The following is a 27,015-nucleotide window of genomic DNA, read 5'->3' as shown; positions in this document are numbered from 1 at the left end:
AGTTTAGCTGATCCATGGACCTTAAATTAAGAAGTCATGCTCTATATTACTGTTTATTTTACTTTAGAGGTTTATATTGCCATGGAAAGTTATACTCTACTGAAAGGAATACACAGCCTCTTTGTGCCTATTTCAAATTATCTCCTTGCATTTTGAAGGAATAGCATATCTTCTTTCTTCCTGGATTAAGTCTCTGCTACTGAGGAGCTAATCTTTGTGGCTCAGCTGGTTGAACAGCCTATAATTCAGCCCTAAATTGGAAAAGTGTCCATGATTGGCAATACTCACCTTCACTAAGCTTGAGATGGAACAGCTGGGGAGAGGGCGGTGGACATCCTTCACTGACTTCCTTTCCTGGCTCAGGCTAGCCCTGATCTGACCGTAAGTAAGGCTGCTTTGAAAAACACCCAGGATCTTCATTTAACATGTATTTCCTGAAATTCAACTGTGTAGCAGGCACTGTGCTAGGCCCTAGACGGGATGACATGCTGACGACTTTCAATCATTAACATGGAAATTATCCAAAGTAAAATTCTAGTTCAGTCAAAGCCCTACCAATCTGGGTTCCCACAATCACTCTGTATTTTTCTGTGCCCCCTCCCCACTAAGTGCCCCAATCAACCAGGGTATGTTCAGGGAATGCAAACTAATGGCAACATTAGCACAATATAGTTAGGAAGGTAAAAACAATTTAAAACACCACTAAATACATTTCAAAGTCAAGTATTAATTGTTTTTGGATTATCCACCATTTGGGATCATATGTGCCCTGGTTCCTGTCCATTAATGCAGATAAATGAAGAGCAGAATGTATGTGCACGGGGCCCAGCTGACTTACAAGGGGGCAGGAGTCAGTGAGGGAGAAGGGCAGTCAACACCCCCATAGTCCAACTCAAACCGTCACAGTTACCCTTCTCTAGTAATGGAAGCAAAATGGGAACAAAAGAGGGTTAAAGAGGGGTGGGCTACTCCACTTTATCCCTAGCTCCCTAGCTAACAGCTGAAGTTTAGTGCCCAAACAACTTTATAATCAACAGTGTGTGTGTGTGTGTGTGTGTGTGTGTGTGTGTGTACATTTTTAAAAATTAGGGACAAATATACACCAAGCAAAAAAAAAAATGCATTTTCTTATGTTTAGATTTCATAACTTATAATGATAATGGCAAATATCATGCATTTATATGACTTTTTTGATTTCTAGAAGTACTACCAAATACATGATCTAAAAATCCTTAAATCTAAATCCTTAAATCTAAAATCTAAATCCTTAAATCCTTAAATCTAAATCCTTAAATCTAAAAAGCCTTAACTCTCTAAAAGTGGTATTTCTTCAAGTGGTCTGTGGAATATAGGCATTAAAATCACCTGTGGGAAAACTGCATGTTCCAGAGACAGGCGATGACTTCGTAGAGCCTCCAGTACAGAATGATGGGTCCAAACAGGCAGGGCAGGCGCCCGCATGTTACAGATGTCCCAACAGAGGCCCATGGCCCGGCCTGAGCACACCCCAGTCAAAAGCAGACTGTAGATTTAGACAATGATACTTTAGCTCCAAGCTCAGTGTTCCACCTACGTTTTTATAATCCTCTGAATTCTCCTCTATAATTCCTAAAGGATACCTAATTCAGATTTATATTTTAAAAACACCTCTTCACATTCATGTCTGAGTCACAAGACTCAGAATGCACGGTAACTACTCTTGCTGTCTATCATCTGTGTGGTCACTAAGTTTTTCTGAGTAGAAGAAATGGAGCTTTCTGAAGGACTTATTTTGATAAATCATGACCAGCTATTTCACGAGCACTCCAGTTACATACAATACAGTGGTAATTACAGCTACAGGACCCTACAAGATTTAGAGTGCTTCCTTTCACGGAAACTCATTAAGGAAACTATAGAGAACTAAGAACTTACAAAGAAAAATTAATTGCCACTTTTGGTCAGCCTATTTTAGAAAGACTTATGAGGTCTAGATTGTATATTGGGCTAACGGAGAGAACAGAAACTCAGTGAAGTCTGGCTTACTGAGGGCATCATGGTACATAATACGTTCATAAATTAATCTGCTCGTAAAGCAACTCACATATGAAGTACAAAAACATCCCGTAAAGCACTTTAACTTTATTTTTATCAACAATACTCATTTCCTTTCCACATCAGCTAGCAGTTACTGTGGCTGAGAGCTGGTTCTGAGAAGCTACAAATCCACGATCTCAAAGGCGGAAATGCTGCTCTGGCCACAGCCTCCTGTCTTACCAGTGTCCCCACTTCCAAAATTCTTCTATTTCCTGTGAATTACAGTGAAAACTACGTGGGGTTATTATTTTGTTAATTTTGAATAACTTTTTGCAAGGTGAAAAATAATTTTAACGTGTAACGGGACATACAGTGAGAAGTAATTTCCCTTACTATTCCTTGACCCACTCCCTCTGAATCCACCTTCCTAAGTGCAGCCAATGTGCTTCCATAACACAGAGGCACTTCTAGGTATGCATACGCCTTTTAAAAACAGACACGCGGGGCTTCCCTGGTGGCGCAGTGGTTGAGAATCTGCCTGCCAATGCAGGGGACACGGGTTCGAGCCCTGGTCTGGGAGGGTCCCACATGCCGCGGAGCAACTAGGCCCGTGAGCCACAACTACTGAGCCTGCGCGTCTGGAGCCTGTGCTCCGCAACGGGAGAGGCCGCGATAGTGAGAGGCCCGCGCACCGCGATGAAGAGTGGTCCCCGCTTGCCACAACTAGAGAAAGCCCTCGCACAGAAACGAAGACCCAACACAGCCAAAAATAAATAATAAATAAATAAATTTAAAACATACTATAACATGGGAACATACTATATACCATGCATTTTAAAATTTAACAATATGATTGTTAAAATGGAGAGCATTCCAAATCAGCATTTATAGAAATACTTTATCATTTTTTGTGGTTGCACAGTATTCCACTGAGTGGACGTATCATGATTCAACCAGTTCTTTTATTTTGAGGGCATTTAGATTTCTCCCTTTGTTATTACACATGATGCTGCACTGACTATCTCTGTATATGGGTCTTTGTGCTTGAAAGCACAGTATATCTGGGAAAGAAGGAAATGGTTTACTTCATGTTACCTCAACACTTTAGTTTGATTTTGGACTCTTTGATTACAGAGAGTAGAAGTGAATGATCTCAGGAGAAAAGGGGGCATTTGGGAACACAGTAAAACCGTGGTTTTCAAAGTGTGGTCCCTGGACCAGTGGCATCAGCACTACCTGAGAATTTCTTCAAACTGCAAATTTTGGGACATTCCCCATCCATATCTACTAAACCGGAAATCCTGGCAGAATCTGAACAAGCCCTCTGGGTGATTCTGATGCAAGCTCAAGTTTGAAGCCCCTACTTAAGAGTTATATAACAGAATATAGTTCTGGGCCCAAAAGCTACCAGGGACCAAGAAAGTTTCAGTGACCTCTTTTTCCATCTCTCTCAGGCTACAGGGAGGTCTCTTTTCCCAGGCAGAAATTTTATTGCAATGTTGTCAAATTTACCAAACTTTTTTCTTTATGGTTTATGGGTATTTGAATATTCCACCTAAGAATATAAAAATAATAATTTTATTCCAGTTTTGTTTATATCACTGATCTACCCAGAACTTATTTTGGTGCAAAAATAGAGATACAGTTTCATGGTTTACCAAATAGCTAGTTAGTTCTAAAAACTGTACTATTAAATAATCCATTATTTTTCTATTGATTTGAAATTCTACTTTTATCATACATAAAATTCCCATATGTACTGAGGGTCCTATATGTATTGACCCTTTACCAATTCCAAACTGTTATAAGTATGGTATCTTTACAACACATTTTAACAGGGGATGGGGCTAATGACAAGTTTATTCCAGAACATTCCTGGCTATACCTGAATGTATAAAATTAAAAACAAATATTTTGTAATTAAAATTTTATTTATGTTTGCTTTTTAAATTGAGGTATAACTGACATAATATTATATTAGTTTCGAGTGTACAACACGATGGTTCAATACTTGTATATACTGCAAAATGATCACCACAAAAAATCAAGTTAATATCCGCCACCATACATAGTTACAATTTTTTTCTTGTGACTAGAACTTTGAAGATCTACTCTGCTATCTACTTTTCAACATGCAATACAGTATTATTAACTATAATCACATGCTGTATGCTGCATTCCCAAGACTTATTCATTTGACAACTGGAAATTTGCACCTTTTGTAATTTATTTTTAATTTGTACATGTATATTTTATATTTTTCTATTTTATTATTTTAAACTATGTAAACCATGCAAAGATGTTTGTTACTTATTTCCCCCCCAAAGAAAGTTTGTATGTATACTAGCTTGTGTCATTTATGTTTTCTTATCAATTCATAACTTTTAGTTTTAATTCCTTCATTTTGTTTTCTTTAGATTTATTTTGCTGTTATTTTCCTCACTACTCGAGATGAATGTCTGATTCACATATTTTTATTCCATTTTTGTTCAGTAATTTAAGAGTATCAGGCTAAGAACTTCTAAGAGTAGAGTACTGTTTTAGTCAAAGTCAATAAGTTCTGATCAATATACTTTAATTATCATTATTTTCTAGAAATTACACAATTTCAATTTTGATTTCCTTTTAATACAAGAGTAAAGAGAGTTTTAATATTTTCAGTGATAGGTTTGTCTGGGGGTTGTTTTCTATTTTTGTTATTAATCTCAAGTGTTGTCATCAAAGAATACAACTTTCTACTATGTGAAATTTACTGAAACTTTTCTTTGTGGCTACTTTAAAAATAAATATTCTATGGATACATTAATTTCATTCTCTGTTTCTAGTATACAGAGTTCCATATATATTACTTAGGTCTGACATTCAATGTGAATAGTTAGGTTCTCTACATCCCTACTTTAGAGTGAGTTGGCCTGATTTACCATGGATGAGGAGAGGTACAAGTCATTTATTACTACTGTTATTTCTATGTATTTCTCCTTATATTTCCTGCAACTGTTACATTATAAATTCTGAGGGGCTTTTTTACAAGGGGGGCGTGGGGAGGTATACAATGATTAAAGAAAGCTCTTCATTATAAATTGTAACTTTTTCACAACCATAAAATGTTCTCATTTATCTCATTCAATGTTATTTGCTTTAAATTCATCTTGTCTGATATGAATATTATTATACCTCATTTTCATTTGCTTTTTTTAGTATGCTTGTGCAAATTGTTTTATTTTCAATCTGTTTCAGTTTCCTTTGCTTTAGAGGTGATTTTCTTAGAGTAGGGTTGGTTTATTTTATTTCTTAAAATAATTTCCCTTTCAGACCTTGCTGCAATAGCTGATATGACACATAAAACTGGATAAAATATATGAAACACACAGACATAAGAAAACAGGCAGCACAGCACCATGATCCCTAATGTAAGGGGGAAAAGAAAACAAGGGGATCTCTGTAACTGGTTTTCTGCCTGGAAGTACTTTTGAGAGCACATAGCAGGACGGGGAAACCCAAAGCAATGTGCATTGGTCTTGCTGGGTTGAGAAGACAGAAAGGCTGAGGGAAGTCTGCAGGATATGTTACCTTTAAAGGAGAAAGTTATACAGAGAAAGAACTTGGAGGTCTGCACCGGGGGATCGCCTTAACTTTTTCGCTGAACACTAAGGTGTGCGTATGTAGGGTAAAACTCCAGTAGGCTCCAGCAAAGAAAAACTATCAGAGAAAGAACTCCTACTGGGGAGTGTAAAAATTGCAAGAAGGTTTTACAAGGCTGGGAAACATCCACGTTCTGACTAAACAGGCTTGAGAGAAATTGGTGTATACACAGGGAATCCAGTGGAAATCCCCAAAGTGCTATGTCTTAGTAGTAGGGTTAAATTGGCCCTTGGGTAGAGGATACATTAGAACCATACTTAAAAAAAAGTCTAGAAACAAGTATCAAAAAGATCAAGATGATCCAAGAGTAATTTAACAGACTGCCAAAAGTAAACTCAACATTCCTCTAAAGGAAGACCACAAAATTCAGAAATTCAACAACATAACATTCAAAGTGCACAGCATTAAAAAAACCCACAAATGATGAGAAAAAAATAGTAAAATGTGACATACAACTAAACATACCAGAAAGGAATAAGACCAGTTTTACACAAATTCTTCCTAAAAATATGAAAGAAGCAGAAACTCATATTGAAGCCAGCATTACTGAGATCCCAAAGACAGAAAACGCAGACCAATATCCACCACAACCATAAGCATGAAGATCCTTAACAAAATATTATCAAGTTGTATACAAAAGGCACAGAGATCAGACAGGAAGAAATAAAGTGATCTGTAACTGCAGATGAAATAATTTTCAAACAAAATCCCAAACAATCTATAAAGAAGCTACTTAAGCTAGTAAGTAACTTCAGAAAGGATATAGGTCAATATGCCAAAATCAGTTACATTTTTACATACTAGGAATGAACACCTAGAAATTGAAATTAAAAGAATCAGCACCCCCAAATCATAAAGTATTGGGTTGGCCAAAAAGTTCGTTCGGTCAGTGAATACGTTGTTCAGTAAAGTTCTTCGTGAAAATGAAAAATGGGTCTTTTGTTTTTACTTAAAACCGAACGAACTTTTTGGCCGATCCAATATTTACGGATAATAAGCATAATATTTATAAGCTGAAAACTATCAAAAAATAATGAGAGAAATCAATGAAGACCTAAATAAATGGAGAGATACACTGTTTATTGGCTAGAAGAGTCAATACTGCAAGATGTCTGTTTTCCTAAAGCTGATTTTATAGACTTAGTATAATCATTATCAAAATCCCAGCAAGATTTCCGGTGAAATTACAAGCTGGTTCTAAAATATGAATGGAAAGGCAAAGGATTAAGAATAAGCAAAACAATTTTAAAAAGAAAAAGCAAGGCTGGAAGAGTCCTACTACATAATTTCCATAATTTCCATTATTACCTAGATCAACAGAACAGAGTACAGAGTTTGGAAACAGACCTATACATATTTTCAACCGCTTTTGCTAAAGATGGTAAGGAAAGTCAATTGTGAAAAAATGCTCTTTTCACAAACAATGTTGGAATAATTGCACATCCACTATAAAACAATTAAGCTTAGAACTATATTTCACACTTTACACAAAAATTAACTTAAAATGGATAACAGATGTAAAGGCAAGAATTGTAAAATGTCTTGAAAATAAGTAAGAGAAAATTTTGTGATATTGATATATGCAAAGATTTCTTAGGATATAGAAAATGTTAACCATAAAAGGAAAAAATGATAAATTGACCCTTATCAAAATTAAAAATGTCTCTTTGAAAGACACTGTTAAGAAAATGAAAACATGGGCAACACATTGGGAGAAAATATTTACAAAATATGTATTGAAAAAGGGAATATGCAAATAACTCTCATAACTCAACTGTAATAAACAAATACCTCAATTTTTTAAAATCACGAGATGTCAACAGGCACTTCACCAAAGAGATGTGAATAACAAACGTATGAAAAGGTACTCAAAATGATTAATAATTACGGAAATACAAATTACAACCACAGTGAGCTACCACTACATAATCACAAGAATGGCTTTTAAAAAAATGACAAAACCAAGTGGTGACAAGGATACAACTGAAATCCTCATACACTGCTGGTGGAATACTCATTTTGAAAAGCAGTTTGAAAGCCCCTTGGCAGTTTCTTATAAAGTTAAACATATATTTACCAAACAAACCAGTGTCCATATCCTTGATATTTATCCAAGAGGAGCAAAAACTAAGTTCACATAAACAGCTGTACATAAATATTTATAGTGTTTTTTTCATAATTGACTCAAACTGGAAAAACCCAAATGTTCTTCAACTGGAGTGAGAATAAACAAACTGGTACATCCAAACATTGTAATACTACTCAGTAACAAAAAGCAATGAGTTACCAATACAAGCAACAACATGGATGAATCTTAAATGTCTTATGATAAGTGAAAGAAACCAGACTTTAAAAGCTATATACTACATGATTCTATTTATATGATATTCTAGAAAAGGCAAAACTATAGAGACAGAATGAAAATATCAGTGCTGGCAGGGACTGGAGTTGAGGGAGGGAATTATAACAAAGGGGCGTAAGAGACATTTTTTAATTGAAAAATTACTTCTAAGTACTGACTGTAGCGCAAATGTATGTTTTTGTCAAACTATACTTCAAAAAACTTGAATCACAAGAAGACAGATACAAGCAAACTGAGTCACAAAGACCTTGAACGCTAAGCAAACAAAACCCAAAAGGTCAATAAGTAAATAATGAATTTAAAAAAAACCCACCCATGTTAGCATTACAAAGTGGGGAAAAATGGTGAAATAGATAAATTCTGTGTGACTGTACTCATTTCCTAGAGCACTAGACATGTAAAGTGTAAGGAGGAAATTTGAGGAACATTAAGTAATCTCATGGAAATATAAACAGGTACTACTACACAAAAATATACTTTATAGATGAGGGGAAAATTTGTCTTGATATTCAGAACACTGATAAAGAGAAAACCTGAAATAACTATTCCAAGACACCAGAGCTGTGTTCTATCTAGACAGGGACACTGGAGGGTAAGAAATGACAAAGTCACTGCCACTTTGGTGGTACTTCAAATTCTGGTGTTCTCCAGTAAGCCTGTATTATTTACCTCCCAGAGTTCTCAAGTGGCTATCCCATTTATTCTGAAAAGGTTTTTAGCTGCATTCAATGGCAGAGACAGAGTAGAGTGTGCTTGCTCCATCCTACCTGGAAACAGAACCTCTCTACTTGAATATTATAAAAAGTCATCTCAAACTGAAAATATCCAACACCAAACTCCTAACCCTCTCACTACTTTTCCTAACTCAGCAAACAGCAACTCCACACTTCTAGTTGCTCAGGGACCAAAAAACTTGGAATCTTCCTTTATTTCTTTTCCTCTCATACGCCACATTTAGTCCACAGCAAATCCTTTTGAGTTTTATCTTCAAAACATATTCATAATCTGACCTTTTGTCACCAATTTTAATGATAGCATCCCGGTCTTCCACCTTGATACCAACTTTACTGATGCTACCACCATCATCTTCCACTTTGATTAACCAAATATTCACTTAATTTTTAAAATTAGTCTTTCATTTAATGAAAAAAATACTTGAGGGCCTTCAGAAGCACCTAAATACATAAAGCATATATTAACAAACACAGAGAAAGAAATTGACAGTAACACAATAATAGTAGGGGACTTTAACATCCCACTTACATGAATGGACAGATCATCCAGACAGAAAAATCAGTAAGGAAACACTGGCCTCAAACGACACATTAGATTAGACAGACTTAATAGATATATATAGAACATTCTACCCCAAAACAGCAGAACACAAATTATTCAAGAGTACTTGGAACATTCTCCAGGACAGATCAAATGCTAGGCCACAAAACAGGTCTCAATAAATTTAAGAAGACTGAGATCAGATCAAGCATTTTATTTGACCACAATGCTATGAGACTAGAAATCACCTATAAGGAAAAGAAAAAAAAAGAATCACAAACACATGGAAACTAAACAATATGCTACTGAACAACCAATGGGTCACTGAAGAACCTAAGGTGGAAATCAAAAGAAAATGGAAACACAATGATACAAAATTTAAAGAACACAGCAAAAACAGTTCTATGAGGGAAGTTTATAGCAATACACGCTTACCTCAGGAAACAAGAAAAATCTCAAACAGACAACCTAACCTAACACCTACAGGGACTAGAAAAAGAAAAACAACAACAACAACAACAAAAACGCAAGTTAGTAGAAGGAAAGAAGTCATAAAGATCAGAGCAGAAATAAATGACATAGAGACTTAAAAAAATAGAAAACTTAAATGAAATTAAGAGCTGGTTCTTTGAAAAGATAAACAAAAGTGAGACACTTTTAGCCAGACTCATCAAGAAAAAAAGAGAGAGGACCCAAATAAATAATATCAGAAATAGAAAAGGAGAAATTATAACTGATACCACAGAAATAGAAAGGACAAGAGATTATTATGACATTATATGCCAATTAAAGGGACAACCTAGAAGAAATGGATATATTCCCATAAACATACAATATCCTAAGACTGAATCAGGAAGAAATAGAAAACATGAACAGACCAATTACCAGAAATGAAACTGAATCAGTAGTAGTAATTAAAAAAATCTCCCAATAAACAACAGTCCAGGACCAGATGGCATCACAGGTGAAGTGTACCAAATAATTTAGGAAGAGTTAATGCCTATCCATCTCAAACTATTTCAAAAAATTGAAGAGCAAGAAACACTTTGGAACTCATTCTACAAGGCTAGCATCACCCTGATACTAAAACCAGAGAAAGATACCACAAAAAAGAAAATTTAAAGGCCAATATCACTGATGAACATAGGTGCAAAAGCCCTCAACAAAATATTAGCAAACTAATATTTATGAATGCAAGAGTACATTAAAAGGATCACATACCATGATCAAGTGGGATTTCTCCAAGGGATGCAAGGATGGTTCAATATCTGCAAATCAGTCAATGTGATACATCATATTATCAAACTGAGGAATAAAAATCATATGATCGTCTCAGTAGATGCAGAAAAAGCTTTTGACAAAATTCAACATCCATTTATGATAAAAACTCTCAACAAGGTGGGTGTAGAGGGAACATATTTCAACATAATAAAAGCCATGTATCACAAGCCTTCAGCCAACATCATACTCAACCGTGAAAGATGAAAGCATTTCCTCTAAGATCAGGAAGAAAAAAAGGATGCCCACTCTCGCCACTTTTATTCAACAAACTTTTGTAGTCCTAGCCACAGCAATCCGACAAGAAAAAGAAATAAAAGACATCCAAATTGGAAAGGAAGAAGTAAAACGGTCACTGTTTGCAGATGACACAATATTATATAAAGAAAATCCTAGAAAAAGCCACCAAAAAACTATTAGAATAAATGAATTCAGTAAAGTTGCAAGAAAAAAATTAACGTTCAGAAATCTACTGCGTTTCTATACACTAACAATGAACTATCAGAAAGAGAACGAAAACAATCCCATTTACAACTGCATCAAAAAGAATAAAATACCTAAGGAATAAATCTAACAAAGGAGGTGAAAGATCTATACTTGGGAAACTATAATACACTGATGAAAGAAATCAAAGTGAACATAAATGGATGCAAAGAAACACTGTGCTCATGGACTGGAAGAATTAATGACCATACAAACCAAGGCAATCTACAGATTCAATGCAATCCCTACCAAGACTAATGACATTTTTTTACAGAACTGGCACAAAAATTCTAAAATTTGTATGGAAACACAAAAGACCCCAAGTAGCTGAAAAAATCTTGAGAAAGAAGAGCAAAGCTGGAGGTATCATGCTCCCTGATTTCAAACTACACTACAAAGCTACAGTGCTCAAAACAGTATGGTGTTTGCACAAATACAGGCACATAGATCAATGGAACAGAACAGACAGCCCAGAAACGAACCCACACTTATACAGGAAATTAATCTATGACAAAGGAGGCAAGAATATACAATGCAGATGTACACTGCTTATATAGCCTCCTCAATAAATGGTGTTGGGAAAACTGGACAGCTATATGCAAAAAAATCAAACTGGACTACTCACATCATATGCAAAAGTAAACTCAAATTGGATTAAGGACTTAAAGGTAAGACCTGAAACCATAAAACTTCTAGAATAAAACACAGGCAGTACACTTCTTGACATCAGTCTTAGCAATACGTTTTTAGATCCGTCTCTTTAGGCAAGGGAAACAAAACCAAAAATAAACAAATGGGACTACATCAAACTAAAAAGCTTTTGCACAGTGAAGAAAACGTAATAAAATGAAAAAGTCACCTACCGGATGGGAGAAATATTTGCAAATGATATACCTCATAAGGGGTTAATATTCAAAATATAATATCCAAGTGCTGGCGAGAATGTGAAAGAAAGGGAACCCTTGTGCACTCTTGGTGGGAATGTAAATTCGTGCACCCACTGTGGAAAACAGAGTGGAGGTTCCTCAAATAATTAAAAACAGAACTACCATATGATGCAGAAATTCCACTTCTAGGTATTTATCTGAAGAAAATGAAAACACTAATTCGAAATGATATATGCACCTCAACATTCACAGCAGTATTATTTACAACAGCCAAGATATGAAAGCAACCTAAGGGTCCATCAACAGATGAATGGGCAAAGAAGATTCAGTATATATGTATACAATGGACTATTACTCAGCCATAAAAAAGAATGAAATATTGCCCTTTATAACAACACGGATAGGCCTGGAGGGTATTATGCTAAGGGAAAGAAGTCAGATAGAGCAAGACAATTACCATATGATCTAACTTATTATATGTGAAATCTAAAAAGCAAAACAAATGAATAACTATAACAAAACAGAAACAGAGTCACAGATGCAGAGAACAAACAAATGGTTGCCAGAGGGGAGGGAGGTGGGTGAAACAGGTGAAGAAACTTAAAAGGTACAAACTTCCAGTTACAAAATACATGAGTCACGGGGATGAAATGTATAGTATGGGAAATCTAGTCAATAATAACATAACATCATTGTATGATGACAGATGGTAACCAGCCTTATCATGATGATCATTTTGTAATGTATAGAAATATCAAATCACTATGTTGAGTACTGAGAACTAACATAGTATCATAGGTCAACTAAAATTCAGAAACAAACAGACAAACTCACAGAAAAAGAGATCATATTTGTGGTTACCAAAGGTAGGCGGTGGGGAAGGTGGAACTGGATGAAGGCAGTCAAAAGCACAAACTTCCAGTTATAAGATTCGTAAGTAATAGGGATGTAATGTACAACATGATTAATATAAATGTTAAGAGTTCTCATCACAAGGAAAAGTACTTTTCTTTTAGTTTGTATCTATATGAGATGATGGATGTCCACTAAACTTATCGTGGTAATCATTTCATAATGTATGCAGGTCAAATCACTATGTTATGCAGCTTAAACTTATACAGTGCTGTATATCAATTACATCTCAATAAAACTGGAAGAAAAAAATTTGAGAGGCAAATATATGCCAACTTCTGTTATAAATGGTGAGGTTTTGGCAGTAATCGAGACAGACAAAAAATCTCTATCTCCATGGATCTTATTTGGTAGTAGAAAATTACTTCTAGTAGAAAATGATTATTATTTCAATACCTTCTTAACTGATTTCTTTGCTTCTGCCCTTGTCTTCCTACAGTCAACTCTCATCGCTGATTGCAAGGTGCTCCTTTCAAAAGGTAAGTCAGATAATGCCATGCCTCTGCTCAAATTTCTCTAACAGCGTATCATCTCAGAGTAAAAGCCCACAAAATTACCAGCACTCACACCCATCCTTCCCACCTTTCTTCTTGGTCAAGCTAGAGATCAATCTCTCTCACTTAACCATGCATCTGCTATTTCTTAAAATTCCTCTCCAGATTAGATATCTCCCCTGTGAGTTTCAGACTTATATGTACAGCCGCTTGGTCACTGGGCCTCAGCACCTGGGTATCTCACGAGTACCTGACACTCAACACGTCCAACACTGAACTCATTTACCGCCCTCCAAATTTGCTCCGACTCTGCTCTCCATCTCAGTTGCCCAAGCAAAAATCAAATATTATCCTCATCTCAACTGACATCCTCCTCCCCCATCCCACGAATCCTGTGCCCTGGTCTCTGTGATAACACACATACGGCCAGCTCTTCCCCTACAACTCTATTCTCTTCCCCCTTATTATAGACACTCTCTATACTGCAGATGCTCATTAACTATCTAATGACTTTGCATGAGAGAACTTAAAAAAAAAAAAGTAAAATGTAATCTATTCATTCTCAAATGTTTATTAAAAACATATATACACCGGGTCCTATTCTGTGTGCTAAGGACATAGCAATGAAGGAGGTAAGTCCCTGCCTTCCTAGAGCTTACACTGTAGTGGGGGAGCCAGAATGTAAACCAATAAATACATAATAGATCGTAAGTGCTATTAAGAAAAATAAAAGTGCATAAGGGGATAATGAACCACAAATCAAGTGAGGGAACAAGCCATGGGGACATCTTAGGGTGAGTGCGTGGAAATAATAAAGAAGCAACAGCAAGTGCAAACGCTCCATGGTCAGAACAAACTTGACTTGTTTAAGGAAGTGTCTGGAAGAAGAGGATGGAGAGGTGAAGGGGCCACACAGGATCGCATGGGCCACAGCAGGGAAGGGCTCCGGGTACCGTTCCAAGTGTGATGGTGCTTGAGACCGAATGTTTGTGACCCCACAAAATTCATACATTAAATCCTAACAGCCAGTGTGATGGTATTGGGAGGTGTGTCCTCTGGGAATGGAGTTAGTTCTGCCTTCACAAATGGGATCAGTGTCCTTATAAAAGAGATCGCGCAGAGCTCGCTTGCCCCTTCTGCCCTGTGAGGAAACGAGGGAAAACGGCCATCTATGAATCACCAAACAACGAATTGGCCAGTGGTTTGATCTTGGACTTCCCAGACTCCAGAACTATGAGAGATAAATTTCTGTGGTTTATAAGCCATCCAGTCTTATGGAACTCTGTTATAGCAGCCCAAATGAATTAAGACAGATTGGATGCTCTTGGAGGTTTCTGAGTAGGAAACTGTTATAATTCTATTTCTATTTAAAACAGGTCACTCTTGCTGCTGTGCAGAGAAGAGACTGCAGGGAGACTGGGATGAAAGCAGGGAGCCCAGTTAGGAGGCATCTGCAACAGTCCAGGTGAAAGGTGACAGAAGACCGGGACCAGGGTGAGCTGGCCTGGTGGAGTTTGCAAACAAGTGGGGGAGATTCTGGATATATTTTGAAGAGAGAGCCACTGTGATTTGTTGATGGATGTGGGATGAGAGGGAAATAAAGAAATCCAGATGATTCATCCCCGGGCTTCAGGGGAGCCAGTGGGTGCATGTTGGTGTCATTTTATTTACGGACGGGAGAAGACAGAAAGCAGAGAAGTTTTCAGGAGAAAACCAAGAATGTAGCTTTGGACATGTGAAGTTAGGGTCCTGTGGCTTTCCAAGTGATGCTTCGGAAGTTAGGTATGTCAGTTTAGATCTCATAAGAGGAGAAGCAGAAACTGGAGATACCGCTTTGGGAGTCATGAACTTAGAAATGACATTTCAAGCCCCAGGACTTGTGAAATCACCCAGGGAGACAGAGAAAAAAAGAGGTCTGGGGATGGGGTACTCTGAGGTGGCCATGTCAACATTTAGCAGCTGGGAAAGGAAACTGAGCTGATGAAGGAGATGGAGGAGAAACAGCCAGTGGAAGTAGGAGAAAAGCCAGAATGGGATATTCCGGAAATCCAGTAAAGAGAGTATTTCAAGAAGGATGTAGAAATCAATGGTTTCAAGGATGAGAGGCTGAGTAAGTAAAGGAATGAAAATTGACCACTGTATTTAGCAACATGGGGAAAAGTGGTTAGAGGAATGGGGCAGGGGGTAGGAGGTGACAGCCAGAGAGTAGTGGGTTTAAGAGAGTGGAAGCTGAAGAAACGGAATTGTGCTGCCCCTCTGCCCTTTGCATGAGGAGCTTTGTTTGCTCTAACAGCTGGTGAGAAATAGGAAATAGCTGGAGAGGGATTCACGTTCAAGGTGGGGTGTTTCATGTTTGTTTCTTATTCCTTCAGATGAGACAGAAAAGACAGCATGTTCAAATACTAATAATGATACAGTAGAGGGGGACTTAACTAGAGCGGAACTGAATGGACAGAAGTGCAGGAACAAATCTTCGTGTAGGAGACAGTAGGACCCAGTGCCTGAGCAGAGAGATAAGGGCAGTTTTGAAGAGGAGCAGGGAGAGACGAAACAGACGGTAAGATATGCCTGTGGGAATGTGAGCAAGTTCCCTCCTAGGTTCTCAGTGAAATAAACAGCAAGGGCGTGGGGAGGTGGGGAGGCGGGGGGCGGCTGGAGAGGTGTTAGATGTTTAAGACGGCAGGAAATACTGGAGGGCTGCTCCACAGTGCGAGGGCCCACTTGAAGAGAGGTCAGTAAGTACGGCTGTTTCTGTCTGGCCACCTTCAGCTGCTCACTTACAGGCACCAGTAGGGTTTGGGTTTTGCTAGTCAATGACACAGAGGGAGGAAGGAACGAGGGTGCTGTGGGTAAATGCTCGGGCGTGATTAGAACGAGGGAGCACTGGAGGAGCTGGGGAATTAAGGACACTAGTGGAATAAAGGACAGTGGAAAGCAGTGGGGTAAATGAACCGGAAATCAGCCTGGAATTGGAGATACGATCATGGAAGGGGTGGGAACAAGTCAGAGAGAAGCAAGTTTTTTTTTTTTTTTTTTTTTTTTTTTAATGTGGGATCTTCCCGGACCAGGGCTCGAACCCGTGTCCCCTGCATTAGCAGGTGGATTCTTAACCACTGCGCCACCAGGGAAGCCCCGAGAAGCAAGTTTTGAGGTGGGTGTTCTTCGGGTGGTACAATTACTGGAAATAAAGAGATTATTGACATGACCACGAGAGTAGGCAGCTGGAGGTGAGGAAGTAGAGGAATAACTGAAGGGCAGAGGCAGATACGACCTGCCTCAGAAACACCGACTTTAGGAGCCGCCGGGAAGTTAGAGGGAGTATTTTCCACTCATCATCCACAGTAGCTTTAGAGATTCAAATTCATGCTAATTCTTGGCGTATGTTTAGACTTTGGTGATTAACAGAGGAACTACCATTTACTGAAGACACTTGTTTTGGATACTTCATGGAAGTCATTTTCCTTTAAACTTATACCCGCTCTGGGGGGCAATCATTATGTCTTCGTTGTACAGATGAAGCAGCTGCAGAGCTAAAAAAATGGTGGGGTCAGGATTAAAACCTAGAACTGCCTGACCATAAAACTGAAGACTCTATTTCTTAATTGGAGCCTTTAAAGAAAGCCTAATTTTTAAATATAATCTCATTTACAACAGGAAATACACCTTCCTTGTTCTAAGGATTATGGGATCTGGTCTTTCATTTCAAGATTTCCTAAATCCAGACACTGAGACCTTGGTAAGTCAGCTTTTGATATAAATCTCTACATAAATGGTTTTCATATTTCTATGGAATTGTACCAAAAGGGTTCAGGACAAGGGAGAATTTTCCTTATTTTTCCTTTCAACATTTCGAGCTCTTCTGAGCCTGATACTAAAATGGATAATTGGAGCTGATAATTTTTTTATTCCTCCCAAAGTGATCTGACTTTGCATATTTAAAGCAAACGCTTCACTCGATTTTACAGGAAAAAATCCGCAGATAAAGCCCAGATAAGCTAGTCAGCTTAGAAATAATACAAAAACCCTTATAAAATCAATTATCCCTTTTAATCAGAATAAGATGATAGAGATTTGAATTTGGTCTAAGCCTTAAAATCTGAGTACATATACTCAAAAGATAAGAAAAGTATTTCTTATAAGATCATTTTGAAAATGGTGGATATGAATTTGGTTAAGTATTTTAATGGAATGTATTATTAAACATACCTTGACAAGTTATGGTCTTATTTGACATGGGGCCCATAGTAAGTTTTTTTCTGTCAAAAAAATGAAAGATAAGACTCAAATATAGCTGTTACTTGAAATACAGATAACTATTAACAGGATGTGTAAGGGTGGAAGGTCACAATATGTGTATTTCATAGGTGACATCTTTGAGTTGATGTTTCCATAATGCTAAAAACTTTTTGCCCTGACCCATTTACTCTCTCACTGGATCTTTCTGGTGGTCAGGGCAGCCATGCAATGAATGACTCTAAACTATAGTGAGAAGGACCCATCTAGGACTCCCCCTAGCAGGGCCACAATTCCCAGACTGAAAAATACAGAAAACCACTCCCTGGTAATTACTGCTCTACTTTTTCTATCACCAAAAAGGATTATTAATGCCTGCTTGCATATTTAACTGTTTTAAATGTCGTAGAACACACATTAAATAGTCATGGGTCCTGCCTGCTAGAGTAAAGAATCTAAACAATGACCTTTAGGAAGTCTACAGAATCCAGTTTGAATTTTAAAAAATATTAAATTATGCAGGATGGATTTCAGCTATTACCTTGGAGAATTTAAGTGATAATTTTCCCCAAAGACAAAAAGAGTTGAGATGTTATCTAGACAGAAGAAACCAAATGCATATTCATACTTAATGAAAATCTTATTTTGGCACAATGAGCTTCTCAGAAGAGTATTACGAGCTGCTAATAAAATGTCCAAATAAGTGTTGCAACAAAATAAGGCTCATGCTGACTTCTCTTCTTGTTTTCTATGCCCTTATTCTTATGCTGCTGAACAGTATAATACTTACAGATATAGGTCACTTTCCATCTTCAAAGAGCTTCAACAGCATATAGCCACCATTTTTTCAAAGCTTAAAATATGTCAGGCGTGGGGCTAACGGTGTACATCCATTAACATAGTTAATCCCTTTAACAGCCAAATGAAGTAGTATTATTCTCATTTTACATTTCAGAAAACTATGGCTTGACGAATTTATATAACTTGACAAACATAGTAAGATATGGAGAGAGGATATTCAAGCCTAAAGCATGTGGGCTTAGCCACTCTACAAGGGCTTTGTAATGATATGGGCAGTAAGTAAAGTCTAGAAAATAGGGGAAAGAATTTGGAAACAGGGAAGGCTGCACATATCTACTTTCATGAAAACAATTACACTATGTTACTCAATCCGTTAGGATTGCATTTGGTTGCAAGTAAGAAAAAAATCAGCGTCTTAAATATGAGGTTTATTTTTGTCTCAGGAAAGAGAAGGCCAAAGTATGTGCTTGCTGGCTTTGGGTCTACAGCTTAAAGATGTCAGGGCTGAGGTCTCTGAAATTCTCTTTGGCATTCACTCATACATGCAAAATGGCTGCTGCATCTACAGCCTTCACATAGGAAAAAAAGAGAAAGTGATAAAAAGAAAGGGTGAGGCCTATGTCTTGAAAGCAAATCTTTGACATAAATCCCCATCAGAGAGGCTGGAGATGAAATATAATTGGCCTAAACTGTGTCACACTGCACACCTGAACGTAGGTACAGTAACATTCCAAAAACAACAACAAAAATACCCAACAAACTCTAAATCAGACTTATTTTAGCAAGGAAGAAAGGGTGAACGGAGATATTAGGTGGGTAAAAAGCACTGTCTGCCACATTTAACAGGAAAAGAATTTGGAATAGTTGAGTTTCATGACAAATGATGTACATCACATATAAATAACTGTGCAAGAGAGAAAACATACTTAATTATTTTAGTCTTAAAGTACAGAGAAGGTGACTGGCTACCAAGAATCTATTCTGGCCTCATTCCTTCCTAAACGAACTTAATTTAGGCCAGCCATGCACGTCTCCCCATCATTATTCAGAAGAAAGTTGATAGCATCCCTTGCTCTGGTGGTCAGTGGTTCTCAAACACAGTATGCACCAGAATTATCTGGAAAGTTTTTAAAGACCCAGATGGCTGGGCTACCCCCCTGGAGTTTCCGACCCAGTGGGTCTAAAGTGGATCATTTCTAACAAGTTCCCAGGGAATGTTGACAGTGGTGGCCCAGAGGCCACAATTTAAGAACCACTGCTCTAAAGGCAGACTCCAGTTAGTCTAAGGTAAACCAGTATATGATATTCTCTTTGGAAACCATTCTTGGTTTGGGGTAGGCACAGATCTAATTTGGTCGATTTGGATTGATAGGAACTGTTGTTTTGTATTTGATGAAAGGTTCATTCTCTCTCTCCTGCTAGGCTAGAGCAAGGAAGGCTGTAGCCCCCAAATCATTTGTGAATCCAAGAGAATGGGTCTTAAGAAACTGACGATGAGGTTAAACAGAAAAAATACTTGAGTCCTTAATTGAGCCCCTAGAGTCGCAGCACCACTAGACTTCAGCTGTAGGAGACAATTAAGTTCCTTCATGCCTGAGCCAGTCTGAGGTAGGGTTTTCTACAACTTGCTGCCAAGTGTATCCTGACTGATACAAAGGATAAATCTGAAGTTTAAATGAAGAACACAATTACACCTTATTTAAAGCAGGACATGAATAGACAAAACCTACATGTAACTCAAGCTTCATTTTAGACATTGGTTTAATATTTTACTCCACACCAATTTTTTATCATCACTGTTAATGAGCACCAAAATGAAGTTTCATTTGTTTCCTTGTCTGTCCTTTATCTAATGAATAGTAAAAAGACAAAGTAGGAGAAAAGTAAAAGATCTAAATCATTTTATCCACAAAGTGAATAAATAATCATTAATTGAGTTGACTGAAAGAAAAACATCAGATTTTTTTTTTTTTTTTTTTTTTTTTGCTGCCTTATCCTAATATAGTCTCTACTCTTTGCCTCTCACCCCATCCGGAGTGAGAGGCAAAGAGAGGAAAAGAGAAGACTCATTTAAATAAAAGAAACTGAGTAACACAGTGATTTTAAGTTTTGTGATCACTGATGCAAAGATTTTTGGCCGAGGTAATTCTGAAGTTATAATAAAACAGTATTTCTAATCAGGTATTTTCATTTTGGGATTTGGGGGGATAATTTTAACCAAAGACACAAGAATATCTTAAATTTTAGAAAAATGTGGTATGACTTATCTCTAGTTAAAGAATGCAATGGGACAGAAAAGGGCAAGGAAGACAAAAATTGAGATGGCACAGAATTCAAAGACATGACTACTTATATATATCCAACAATAATTAGAGAAGCTGTTTAACAATAGACAGCTCCAACAGCCATTTCCCTTCATCTGTTTGTCTAGATGCTTCTGTACCACCACCAAGCCGGTTATCATCAATCTTGTGTCTCTCCTGTCCAGTCACCTCCTCACAAAGCAAAGCAGCCCGAGAAGCTCTCTTAATTAGAAGGCTGTGACAAACACAAACAAGTTCTTGTTCCACTATTAAGATGAAGGAACGGATATTAGCTTATAAATGACTGAAGTGAGTATACTTCAATATTAGCAACATGACAATATAAGTTTCGATGGTGATATTAAAGATGGTAATATTTACTTCATCCATAATTGAAAGACATGCTCAAAATAACTCATTTTGGGAGCACTATTACATAGTATTTGCCTGAAACAAATTATGCAAATACTTACATCTTGTAATTTATTCAATTGCTTTCTAATTCCTCATTTTCTTAACCAAATTAGCTAAAAGGGGAAATATATGACCAAAAAATGAATGTCCATCATCCAGATTAGTGTACAATGAATTCATCTTTCAAACTATAAGATCCAAGACGGGCAGACTTCTCTTCCTGCCTTAAAGGAATACTGCCTATTTAAACGGAGGCACGGGGGTTTTGGTGGTTTCACTTAGATACGTGCGCGCCTACAGAAGCTCACACAAAATGCACCGATGGCAAGCAGTTCAGTTATTAACGAACCGAAGTATTTCCGAGGAGAAGATGGCACTGGGCAATACAGCACTGAATGTGCAAGTGTGGCTGTGTGAGACCCCTGTCTGCAAAGTGCGTGGTGGAGACGAGCAAGGCCGAGGCTGCTTCTAATTATTCCAATTATCATGGCACACTATGAAAACTTGATTAATAACACTGAAGATATTGTTGTGGCAATTAGCCATATGGTTGTGGGACTTTATTCTGTCACGATTTAGCCATTAGCATCTACTTATGTTTGTCAGAACAGTGCATCCGTGACAAGCTGAAGCTCCGCTCACCTTGCCGAGTCCCCTGTGAGCAACACCAGAGCACTGTTTATTCCTAGGAGCCTCCCGCCCGAGTAAATTTTTCATGTGACATCCGGTCTGACTGGGGACAAATGTCAGATAGCTTATGTGACGACCCATCAAGCTAAGCTTTCTCTGAAAAACCACTTAGTGACTTGTGTGTCAAAACAAACTACTTGAAGAAAAGAATCTGACCAGTAATAAGTGGTCGTCTATCTCGCCCTACATATTTCCATGGTTAGTAGAAACTGATCTTCACATACTGGCATTCAGAAATCTGTAAACATGACATTAAAAGGGATGTATGTATACTCACATACACACACCATATAGCAGAAATGTACCACCTATAATATCTTGCATGACATTTGCAGTGAATTGTATCTAAGAGAACTGAGGAGATAATCCTTTTAATCATGGGTGAGGAGATAAGTTTAAGGGAAAAAAAAAGGCAAGGATGTTGGTCACTACCTAAAATTAATGCTAGAGAGAAGACAGTCGAGGGCCTTGCAGCAGAGGGCTAAGAAGATCAATTCTAAGGAAAAGAAACTTCAAATTTAAAACGGAATGAATGTTAATGTGAGAAGCAGAACATTATCTGTTTGTTTAATATGAAAAAGTAGTCTTGAAATAGTTGCCGGCAGTAGCAAATTTGCCAGACAGTTCTTCTAGAAACTAGTGGGATGGTAAACAGTTCCCACTGTGTGTTTACAAACCCTCAGGACAGCCCAGAGCTCCCAGATGGAAGTGGGGGCTATGGGCACACAAGGGGGCAGGAAGAACCCTATGTTTCTATCTCATGCTCGGGTCCCCTCCACCCTGGGGGTGGGTCTCAACATGAAGGGACCAGGCAGCTACCCAGTTGTTGCCTGCGAAACTTCAGTCTGAGAAGTTCACAGTGAGGAACGATTTGCAGCAACATGGATGGACCTAGAGATTGTCATACTGAGTGAAGTAAGCCAGACAGAGAAAGACAAATACCATATGCTATCGCTTATATGTGGACTCTAAAAAAAGGGTACAAATGAACTTATCTACAAAACAGAAATAGAGTTACAGATGTAGAAAACAAACTTATGGTTACCAGGGGTAAGGGTGGGGGAGGGATAAACTGGGAGATTGGGATTGACATATACACACTACTATATATAAAACAGACAACCAACAAGGACCTACTGTATAGCACAAAGAACTCTACTCAGTACTCTGTAATGACCTATATGGGAAAAGAATCTAAAATAGAGTAGATATATGTATATGTATAACTGATTCACTTTGCTGTACACCTGGAAACTAATACAACGTTGTAAATCAACTATACTCCAATAAAAATTTTAAAAAGTCTATGCATGAAAACAGCACGGGGGCAAACAGGGCCTTCAGGCGATGGAGGGTCTGAGACCCCCAAAGAAGCAGGCCCATATCGAATTCAGGCTGTCAGCACAAGCAGGGAGAGGGCAGCAGCAGTGCTGGGGTGCGACTGTGCTGAGGGGCCGGGCACACCCACGGCCTGTAAGTGTGAAGTAAGATCTCACGGGCCATGACACAGATACCTGACTGAGAGTGAGCACATGGAGAAAGTGAACGTCTGGCAGAAAGAAAGTACAGACCGAGGCTGTCACTGTAACTTTAACAAAAGCGGCTCCTGTTTCATGTTAGGAGGCTGAGGATGGAGAGTCAATGTGCCCTGAAGACTCCGGAGTGTTATCCTCTGGGGCCTCCACACCCTTCCCAGAAGAGCTGCAAGGGCCGTGGGATTAGACAGAGGGATGGACACATCACGGTAATGGAGTCTGGAGTCAGTGACGGAGGGAATCAGCTTCTTTCCCAGGGATCTAAGCAATTTCATCCAACGCACAAATATTTATAAAATCAGTACAGGTGTGTGTCTAGTAGTGTATTTCTTCTCGCAGTTACCCAGAGCGCCAGGGCTTGTCCCTGCTGCTTCTCTGCTAATTTAATCAGACACCACAGATCACCTCCTTGTAGATAAATCCTGGGCTGCAGGCACGCGCTCTTCAACTTACAAGTCTCTGAAAATGTCATATTAATATGTACAGAGTTCCCTTGCTTTTGCACAGCGAATATATTATAATCATTTTGTTTTTAGAAAAATGTGCAAATATTTTCTGTATTATATCTATCGTAAAACTGTATTTTCCTATAAACCGTTTGTCTTAAGTTATAATAAATAACACTGGTTAACATTTGAGTGATTACTACGGTGAGATCTTTACATGGAGCCCTTCATTTAATTCTGAACTCTTTAAAGGTATTACGCCCATTTTGCAGATGAGAAACCGTAGCTGAGAGATGCAGGTTGCTTTCCTAAGGTCACACAGAGGAAGTGGTGGAGTTGAGTTCATATTCTTAATCACTATCCTACAGTGCCTTCTAATAAACAGTATTTAAATGAAAACTTTTAAACCACCACATTTACATGAAGCAAAGTGTCTGGGAAGATTTTAAGAGAACATTACAAAGAATTGTAAAAGGAATATTCAAGCTGAAAATGCAGTAAGAAATCAAAGTATGTTACTGTAACAGAGATTTGAACAGTCGACTCAACTTAATCCTCTGACACAGAACTCATCATGGCACCCCCCTCTCCCCCCCTCCCCTCTCTCCTCCTGTATCTGGGGGTGGAGTTAATGGCACCTCGCCCTTAAACTCCCCCTCTCCCGTCTCCAGTGCTTGAGGACCAAGACTCCTCATTCTCTGACATGTGGTCATCCTTCCCTCTGCAAATCCACTGCCAAACGCCTTCTCTTTCCTGCCCGACACTCCATCAGTTTTCTAATCTGTCTCCTTGCTGCCATCCTATTTAGGTGCATTCTGCTCCAGAGAGATCTTTCTAGAATGCAAATCTGGTCAACTTTGGCCTGCACTCTTCATCTGATGAACACGTTACCACATCTAAACTCCTGCTGAGACTCAGTTCTGGCCGCTTCCCCACATGGAGTCCACATTTTAGTCTTTCCTAATTGCGGGCTAAAAGTCCAGCTCTCTTCACCACTTCCACACATGACAGAAATGCTCTGCCTCTTCCAGGGATTTGGGGAACTTCTCCAAAACCTTTCTCCAATATCTCTTCTTGCTCGACCCGCCTCCTGACTGTCATGAAGCCCAGATGACCATTCTGAGCTACCAGTACCTCTACCTTTATCACTACACAAGTCTTTCAGACTCACATGCCTTTTATTTACACAACTTCTTTATTTCATGATGAATTCCTTGAGCTGTATTTCCCGAGTTAGCACCAGCACCTAACAAGTGCTCAGTTAAAGGTAAACGTTTGATCTACATTTAAAATAATTGGTTATGTATTTTTCTACATATCAACTAATGTCAAGGATGACTTTATTATTTTTCGTTACTACAGAAGTGATCAGTATTTGTGTCAGAAAAGCTAGAAAAGAAAAGCATAAGCAAAAAGAAGAAAACAAAAAGGCACCGATAATCTCATAGCCCAGAAATAATCGCGGATTATGGCTTTCCAATTCTATTCTCTACACATATAAGTGGCTGAATAGTCTTCCATTGTATGGATACACTATTATCTATTGAACTCATCCTCTATTTTTAGGCATTTACATTTACAGAATTTTTCAGTATCATAAATAATATCGCCAAAAAATCTCTAAGGCAAAACCTCTGTATACCATTAATTATTTCTTGTGAGTAAATGCCCAGTAATGGAATTGGAGGGTAAAGGTTATGTACAGTTTTATGCATTTTGAAACAAACCATCGAATTGATGCTTTCCATGAAACCGCCCCAACACAGGGTGCATTATTTTGGTTTTACCTTTGTTAATCCAATAGGCAAAAATGACACATCACTGTTGCTTTAATTAACATGGCTTTGATTACTTAATTTTTTAAATATGTTCATTAGTAAATATGTGCATATACACACACAAAATGGTACACACAAAATGTCTGTACCATTTGCCCATTTCTCTAGTCAGTTGTTACTCCTCTTTCTAATTATTTGTAAGAGCTTTTAATATATTAAGGTCATGAATCCTCTGTAACATAGTTATAAATATTTTTTGTAGTTTATTTGCCCTTCAGTTGATGGTTTTTCTTCCATACGCTTAACATTTTTATTTTCTAAAACCTCTCAATCTTCTTTACTGTTTTCTTGCTTTGAAATCATACGCAGAAAGCCCTTTCCATATCCAAGAACACAATATATTCAACTATTTTTTCTAGTTTTTCACACTTTCACTTTTTACTTTTAAATCTTTTTGGAATTAATTTCAGCGTATGGACTGGGGTAAGGACCTAATTTTTCTCAAATAGATTAATTGTCTCAACACTATTTACTGAATAATTTATCTTCCATAAATATGAAGTCACCTTTATCATGTTAGGATATGTAAGCACCTGGAACATATTCACTATCTATCTACTATCAGTATACACTAATTTTTATATATACTTGAATCTATGAACTTTCTAGTCTGTTCCATAGAACAGTTAATTTCTGTACTAGGTTGACAATGTATGTTATTTAATCATCAATTACAAATTTATCTTTATATACTTTTACATGTATGTTTTACAACCTGGGGGTATTTCTCTGTTTTATGCTTTCAGAACAGGGTGGTATTTGGCCCAGGAGTCTGATGATGTAAGTTTAGACATTGCTCTCTTAACCACCAGCTTTCAGTACTTGGTTAAGCCCGTCAGCTTCCTTGAGACTCAGTGTTTGTCTACCTCAGAGAGGAGCTGGGAGGGCATGTGAGCTCAGGCACCTGAAAGCACTTGTTAAATGATGACTTTATATATCGAAGTAAGCCTGGTTTAGTCCCTTAATACTATATAACCTGGTCTTTTGAGATTCTCCTTATTCACTTATTTTACTAAATAGTCACCTCTTAGACTATTCTTGCTTCTTCTTAATATGAATAATTGAGAATTAGCTAAACTGATTTGCTCACAACTCTAAACTAAATTTTTAAAATGGTGTGACAAGTTACCTAAAAGTTTCAACCTAAATTTTTCTTTTGGTATTATAAAAAAAAAAAAAAATTATAATAATATACCCGCCTTCTTTTTTAACTTCCTGAGATGAAGCAACTGAGTTTTTAAAATATCAGAATCCAAACACTTCTACCACTTTTTAAAAACCAGGTTAAGAAAGTCTAAGCTCAGAACTTTTTTTAGAGTTTAGATTTAAATCTAAATCATCTCTCGGTTGTAAACCCCTTCACACTTATAATACCCACTTGAACTGTAACTTCTCCTCTGGGAAAG

At 37.7% G+C, this 27,015-nt stretch overlaps 1 protein-coding gene and 1 long non-coding RNA gene across 2 annotated transcripts in view; one reads left to right on the top strand and one right to left on the bottom strand.

Moving 5' to 3' along the window:
• TBC1D5 (TBC1 domain family member 5) overlaps positions 1–27,015 on the bottom strand; it is a 535,061-nt gene that overhangs the window by 154,284 nt on the left and 353,762 nt on the right. The window lies entirely within an intron of this gene.
• On the top strand, positions 15,728–20,982 carry LOC137766812 (uncharacterized). The gene is made up of 3 exons (XR_011074374.1): positions 15,728–15,906; positions 17,004–17,085; positions 20,815–20,982. It is a non-coding gene; the product is annotated as an uncharacterized lncRNA (long non-coding RNA).

The sequence above is a fragment of the Eschrichtius robustus genome, chromosome 6 (genome assembly GCF_028021215.1).
Source record: "Eschrichtius robustus isolate mEscRob2 chromosome 6, mEscRob2.pri, whole genome shotgun sequence".
Lineage (NCBI taxonomy): Eukaryota > Metazoa > Chordata > Mammalia > Artiodactyla > Eschrichtiidae > Eschrichtius > Eschrichtius robustus.
The sequence above is the reverse complement of the archived record's forward strand: the minus strand, read 5'-3'. Positions and strand labels throughout refer to the sequence as shown.